Source organism: Eleutherodactylus coqui, chromosome 10, assembly GCF_035609145.1.
Source record: "Eleutherodactylus coqui strain aEleCoq1 chromosome 10, aEleCoq1.hap1, whole genome shotgun sequence".
In the NCBI taxonomy this organism is placed as follows: Eukaryota; Metazoa; Chordata; class Amphibia; order Anura; family Eleutherodactylidae; genus Eleutherodactylus; species Eleutherodactylus coqui.
Window position 1 is genome coordinate 96358553 of NC_089846.1, and position 8188 is coordinate 96366740.

Sequence of the window (8188 nt, forward strand, 5' to 3'; positions counted from 1 at the left end):
GCTGCTGTGGCTATAATTGTAAGGGCACTGATGCTGCTTGGGCTACTATTGTTGGTGCACTATTACTGCTGTCGCAATAATTGTTGGGGCACTGATACTGCTGTGGCACTATTGTTGGGGCATGGCTGCTGCTGTGGCTATAATTGTGGGGGCCTTAATGCTGCTTGGGCTACAATTGTGAGGGGCACTATTAGTGCTGTGGCTACAATAGTGGGGGCACTGATGCTGCTGTGGCTATAATTGTGGGGGCAGTAATGCTGCTGGGGCTACATTTGTGGCGACATTGATGCTGCTGGGGCTATAATTGTGGGAGCAATGATGACGCTGTGGCTGCAAATGTGGGGGCACTATTACTGCTTTGACTATAATTGTGGGGGCACTGATGCTGCTTGGGCTACTATTGTGGTGGCACTGATGCTGCTGTGACTACAATTGTGGTGGCACTGATGCTGCTGGAGCTACTATTGTGGGTGCACTATTACTGTTGCGGCTATAAGTGTGGGGGCACTTATGCTGCTGTGGCTACCATGGAGTGGGCACTAATGCTGCTGTGGCTACCATGGAGGGGGCACTGATTCTGCTGTGGCGAATATGGAGGGGGCACTGATACTGCTATGGCGAATATGGAGGGGGAACTGATGCTGCTGTGACTACTATTGTGGGGGCACTGTGCAGGCACTATGTGGGGGCAGTGTGTGTGGTCACTATGTGGGAGCATCGTGAGGACACTATGTTATGTGGGAATGCACTGTGGGGACACCATGTTATGTGGAAGCACCATGTGGAAGTACTGTGTGAGGCACTATGTTATGCGGGGGCACTGTGGGAGCACTATGATATGTGAGGGCTCTATGTAGGAGCACCGTGTGGGGGAACTGTGTGTGCACCATGTGGGGGCACTATGTAGGTGCACCATGTGGGGGGAGTATGTGGGAGCAGTATGTAGGATCACTATATTATGTGGGGGCACTATGTGGGAGCACTATGTTATTGGAGGTACACTGTGCGGGCACTATGTGGGAGCATTGTGAGGACACTATGTTATGTGGGGGTGCACTGTGGGGACACCATGTTATGTGGGAGCACTATGTGGGGGGCAGTGTGTGGGGGCGCACTATGTCATGTAGAAGCACCATGTGGGGGTAACGTGTGGGGCACTATGTTATGCAGGGGCACTGTGGGAGCACTATGCTATGTGTGGGCTCTATGTAGGAGCACCGTGTGGGGGCACTATGTAGGTGCACCATGTCAGGGCAGTATGTGGGAGCACTGTGTGGGGGCAGTATGTAGGATCACTATGTTATGTGGGGGCACTATGGGTGAACCATGGAGGGGCACCGTGTGGGGACACAATGTAGGTGCACCATGTGGGGGCACTATGTGGGAGCACTATGTTATTGGGGGTACACTGTGCGGGCACTATGTGGGAGCACTGTGTGGGGGCAGTATGTAGGAGCACTATGTTATGTGGGGGTGCACTGTAGGGGCATCATGTTATGTGGGGGCACTGTTTGGGGAACTATGTTACGCAGGGGCGCTGTAGGAGCACCATTTGGGGGCACTATGCTATGTGTGGGCACTGTGTGTGTGCACCATGTGGGGCACTGTGTGGGGGCACATTGTATTTCCAGTCAAAATTCGCACCAAAGGTTTGGATTTTGACTGTTTTTGGATGCAGAAATACTGCAGAATTCTCTGCTGTCCTTTTTTTAAACGGCCCTGTACAAGGGGACAACTTGCTGATTGCTGGGACTCCAACTGATCCTGAAAACCGGGCTCCAGCACATTCTGATGTTTGGGCAGCAATAGTCACACATTCACACTGTTGCTGCATTCACTTCAGTGGAGCTGCGGGATATAGCCAGGTTCAAGTTCTCTGCTATCTTTGGCTGTCCCATTAAAAAGAATTGTCAGCACACACATGTGACCGCAGGTGTCAACACTTCAGAATACGCTGGAGGGCCATTCTCTGGATTTGTGGGGATCCCAGTGGATGGAAGGATAACCCTTTTAGAAAGTGTAGATTGAATAAAAATGAACAACAGACGTTCGGTTTATAGTTTCATCCTAAACTAATGGGAGCGATTGTAGGCGAATGTTACCATATCTATGTAGCAAACTTTGTTCTGTTTCTGTATCTGTGCATTAGGCTTGGTTCTGGTGCTGTATGTATGTTATGAGTTTCTATGTAGTAAGCTTGGTTTTGGTGCTATATTTAAGCTACAGAAGGCAGAGGTAAACAGATTATGGATGGGCTGTTTCTGCTGTGCCAGAGATGTGTGATAGCCTCCCAGCCCGTGACCCTCCAATGGATGGACAGAATGTTACGGAATTTTCTTATCAAAATAACTTTTATGGTTAAATAAATCCAACTTATTACATTATCAAAAGAGACGAGAGTCAGGAATGGATTCCGATCAGAATTTTATTGATTACATTAAGCCTTTACACACAGAGGATGAATATTAGTAACCGATCACACAATGCCAAGCAGCATTCCTTAGAGTGTCATAACCTTAGTGCTAGGCAATCATATCTCATTAGTATTAACTATGCATTTGAAAATGATTTAGCAAGATTCTCTGAAAGCCATATCTAGTCTAAATAGAACTTGGAGATGGGAAGCAAAAGTGATTACTGTGCCCAGTACAATGAATACACAGAAACATCCCAGATAGGGGACATAACAGCCTACAAACATCCCAGATAGGGGACATAACAGCCTACAAACATCTCAGATAGGGGACATAACAACCTACAAACATCTCAGATAGGGGACATAACAGCCTACAAACATCCCAGATAAGGGACATAACAGCCTACAAAACCTGAAGTATCCAGTATGTCTCCTGGGATGTCAGGCTTATGCTTCAGAGGATGTGGAGGTGAGGGTTCCTTCCTACTAGGGTTGAGCGAGTATACTCGATAAGGCACTACTCGCTCGAGTAATGTGCCTTAGCCGAGTATCTCCCCGCTCGTCCCGAAAGATTCGGGTGCCGCCGCGGGTCGGGGAGCTGCGGGGGAGAGCAGGGAGGAACGGAGGGGAGATCTCTCTCTCCCTCTCTCCCGCCCGCTCTGCCCCGCTCCCCGCCGCAACTCACCTGTCAGCTGTGGCTGCCCCCGAATCTTTCGGGACGAGCGGGGAGATACTCGGCTAAGGCACATTACTCGAGCGAGTAGTGCCTTAGCGAGTATACTCGCTCATCCCTACTTCCTACACATTTGCTGGAATTGCCCTAGGCTTCGTAGGTTCTGGATCCAGGTATATACTTTAATATTTTCCATTACAAACCTGTCACTACAAAAAATGCCTTGGGAAGCTCTACTGGGTAAATGAATCCCTAACATCCCCAAACAAACCCACAAAATGATATCCTATTGCCTCCTAGGTGCACAGATCGCAATCGCCCGCTACTGGAGGAAAACCTCAGTTAACCCCTTAATGACATGGCCTATTTTGGCGTTGAGGACCAAGCGATTTTTTTTTGGTATTTTTCCATCTCCATTTTTCAAAAGCCATAACTTTTTTATTTTTCCGTCGACGCGGCCGTATGAGGGCTTGTTATTTGCGTGGCGAACTGTAGTTTTTATCGATGCCAATTTTGGGTACATAGACTATATTGTAAAATTTTTTTTTTTTTTTAATGATAGCAGAGAGAGAAAACACATCAATTCTACAATAGATATTTTTATTTTTTTTTTACACCGTTAATCATGCAGCATAAATGAGACTTTCCATTTTTTCTGCAGACCGGTACGGTTACAACGATACCAAAATTCTAACATTTTTTTTAGGTTTTCCCACTTTTCTGCAATAAAAACCCTTTTTTCTGGAAATCTTTTTTCTATTCTAAATTGCTGCATTCAAAGTCACGTAACTTTTTTATTTTTTGATGTACAGAGCTCTATGAGGGCTTATTTTTTGCGAGATGAGCTGTAGATTTTATTGGTACCATTTTGGCGTACATACGACTTTTTTGATCACTTTTATTGCATTTTTAGCTTTTTTTTTAGCGTTTTTTTCGGTGCACAGTCAAAAGCATGTGCAACTTATTGTACGCATCGTTACGGACGCGACAATACCAAATATGTGGGGTTTTATTTTTTTTTTACCTTTTTTTATGCTAATCTGAAAAAAAGTATAAAAAATGGTTTTTTTACTCTTTTTTTACATTTTTTTAAATTCATTTTTTAAATCTTTCTTTTTTTTACACTGTTTGTGTCCCTCTGAGGGACTTTAATCACTGCCCTGATGATCGCTGTCATAAGGCATGGCAGAGCTACTGCTCTCCCATGCCTTATCGCTCATACAGCGATCTCAGGCATAGGCAATACAGGACGCCAGTGTCTGGCGTTCTGTTGCCATGGTGACAGGCCGGGCTCTCGCGATGACATCGCGAGTTCCGGCCGGAGACACAGAGGGAGCCGCGCTCCCGCTGTGAACTCTTTCCCTGCCGCAATCTACTTAGATCGCGGCAGGGAAGGGGTTAACAGTGGCGGGCACATCTCCGATGTCCCCCCGCTGCTGCAGCGAGACGCCGGCTGTGACTGACAGCCGGCTCCCGCTGCGGGATAGCGCTGGATCATATGTGATCCCGCGCTATCTCCAGGACGTAAGTTTACGCCCTGTTGTGGGAAGTACCAGGCTGCCAGGACGTAAACTTACGCCCTGCAGCGGGAATGGGTTAATATTGACTTTGTGAAAACTAAATTATCTTGGATCATGGTCAATGAGAAGCTGGCAGCGATTCTTATGGATTGCGAAGGGTTGTACGAAAAAACATGGTCGTCCTGGTACCATTATTTGCAAACTATGAGCCTATGGAACCCAATAACCGAGCTTTGACCCTTCCAGGGCAGTCTAGTTTACCTTCAAGCATTTCACCCCCCCCCAACAGATTTGAGGAGCATGGTTCCAGCCAGGTTAATAGAATACATTCATTTTTCGTTTTCAGGCTCATCCACATAATAAACCATATTACAGCCTCATCCCTTTTTCCCCTTATGTGTTCTTCTTGTGTTTCCCCACTCACTACTCTCATTTATGGTTCTCTAATGTTTATACTGATTAATATGATTGGGAGTTGCAGTAAATAATGAAGTGAAAATTGTCACTTTACTTTTACTTTACTTTGTATGTTTATTAGAAATTATATCTGGCAATGTAACACCTGATTTATCTGTTCAATCTACTTGCCGCTGGACTTTACACGTGACTGGAATGTTGTAATTCCTGATTGATATAATTTGGAACATCATAAAATCAATAAATATTTTGTTAAACAAAACCTGAAGACACTTAACAAATTTCCATCTCAAGGGCATTTGCTGCTAAGTGATGTCTTTCTGATGAAGGTAAAGGCATGCTTCCACCTTGGCATTAAACCTGGTCACCATGAGATCAATCTCCAGGACTCCTCACGTCCTGGTGATCTGCTTGAAGATTTCTGGATTCAGAGGCCGTTCTTTGGGACTGCTAGCCCGCGATTCAGTCAGTTTGCAAGTGTCAAGGGAGCCTCAAGTAGGCACCGCCGACTAATAGCTTAGACACAACTCTACCCCTACACACTTTTTTGAGAAGAGGTGCCACCCTACTTGCTAATGTATAGAGCGAACGTCACGTTATGTACTTTTCTCTAGATCTTCAGAGCAAGAGGAGAGTGTATCACATGGATCTATAGTCTCTGAGGTTTTAGGACATAAACCTCCCAAAGAGACTCATGAGCCAAGGGCAGTTGATTCTTCCAGCTGTACTCCTCAACCTTTTTGAGACACACCTGTGGTCAACAGGATCTAGAGAGGCTGGATGAAAGAGCTCTCATCTCTCGGATGTTTCTAACCTCTCAAGGTTTCATGAGCTCAAGATGGCAGAGTGCACCAACTGTTCAGCCCACCCCTCCAGATTACACAACCAAAGGCTTTGGATCTCTCCCTGTGCCTTAAGGCTCAATGTGATTGTTCTCAGTAAGAGAAACCAAATAATCTTTTAGATATACCTTTCAATGTCTAATGAAATAAATGTTATAGAGAGCTGTTCAACCTACTCAGAGTTCTTCCTTAGGCATAATGAAATAGATGCGAAGAGACATATTATATATGTGTTATATATAAAATACCTATGAAAATGCACAGAGATGATGTGATTAATTTGCACTTAAAAAATACCAGAACAGGATGAGTAGAGGAGTAATTAATTAGACCACCAATATAGGATTTGTAAGTTTTATGGTCTCTAAATTGATGGCAGGGGGGTCACCAGGCCAGCGTTTTCTCTGCTCCAGATTTCTGATCATCTTCTTTGATGCAAAAAGCCTCCTCTGAGCTTCATTTGGTCCTTTAGGGCTCATGTCCACGGGCAAAATAAGAATTAAAATCCGCAGATTTTAACTCTTCTCCTGCCCGCGGATCCGCACCCCATAGGGATACATTGACCACCCGCGGGGTAGATAAATACCCGCGGATGGTCAATAAAAGGGATTTTAAAAAAAATTGAGCATGAAAAAATCTGGACCATGCTCCATTTTCATGCGGGGCTCCCGCGGGCTTCTATTGAAGCCTATGGAAGCTGTCCGGATCCGCGGGAGACCTAAAATAGGAATTTAAAAGAATTTACCCATCCGAAGCGGACCGGGAAGGTCTTCTCTTCCTCACGGCCGTATCTTTCTTGCTTCGGCTCGGCGGATGTGCCCAGCGACGTGCCGCAGCCGTGACGAATTCATCCGCCGGCCGAAAAAGAAGATCCGGCCGTGAGGAAGAGAAGACTTTCCCGAACCGCTCCGGATGGGTAAATTCTTTTAAATTCCTATTTTCAGCGCTCATGTCCGCGGGGCAGGAGGGACCCGCTGCAGATTCTCCATGTAGAATCTGTAGCGGGCCTGATTTTCCCCGTGGACATGAGGCCTTAGAGTATCAAGGATAGTTATAAACTTGTATTCCTAAATTCTTGTGACGTTTGGATTTGAAATTGCCGTCAAGTATAATAACTTTCACATGTGTCAGTGACTAGAAAAATGCTCTGCCACAGGTAATTCTGTCTTTCTTTAATTGTGTTGATGAGCTCTCATCCTCACTTTCAGTTTTTGTCCTGTTTCCCCAATATAAAGCCCCCCAACAGGACATTTACTGCAGCGGATCAGGTACACAACATCGGACCAGGAACAGATTAGGAGGTTGCCTGTAACACAGGAGGGGAGGGTCCGGGAATATGGTGTTCAGACGGTCATCCTTGTGTAGGTATGATGGAGTTTCTTTGTGGTTTTCCTTAGTACCTCTAGCTGTGAATTGTAGGTCACTACTAGAGGCACATGTCTTACAAGTTTCAGTCATTGTTACAAGACTTGTTTAACCCTTTAAGTACACAGCCTATTTTGGCCATGAGGACACAATATTTTTGGGGGTATCATCTCCATTTTTCAAAAGCCATAACATTTTTATTTTTCTGTCCACGTGGCCATATGAGGGCTCGATTTTTTCCGTAGCGAACTTTTTTTTTTTATAGGTACCATTTTTGGGTGCATAAATGTATTGTAAAACTTTTTTTTTTTTTTTTTTTAGAGCAAGGAAAGAAAACACATTAATTCTGCCACTGTTTGCCTTTTACAGCGTTAGTCATGCACAATAAATAACATGATACATTTTTACCATTGGCTGGTATGATTACGATGATACCAGAAATATAATTGTTTTAAGATTTTTCCACTTTTCACAATGTAAATCCTTTTTTTTTTTTTTTTTTTTTTAAGGAAATTATCATTTTTACATCACTGCATTCAAAGTCCCATAACTTTATTTCACTTTGGACAGAGCTCTGCGAAGCTTTATTTTAGTGTGACAAGCTGTAGTTTTTATTTGTATCATTTTGGGGTACATATGGCTTTTTTGATAATTTTTATTGTGTTTTTTTGCAAGGCAAAACCAACAAAATAAGCTTGTTGCCTCTGTATTTTATTGGGTATTCTTACGTTTTGTGCCGTGCAGATTAAATAGTTTGTTACAGGTCGTTACGGACACGATAATACATTCATTTTGCATATTTCCCAGAGCATGCATGGCATTAGAAGTCTCCTCACATACCTTCCAGGTGCTTTCCTTAAGAACAGAGACCCTTCCAGATCCTCTTTACAAGTCACTGGTCAGACCACTTATGGAATATTGTGGACAGTTTTGGGCACCAGTACTCAAGAAGGAC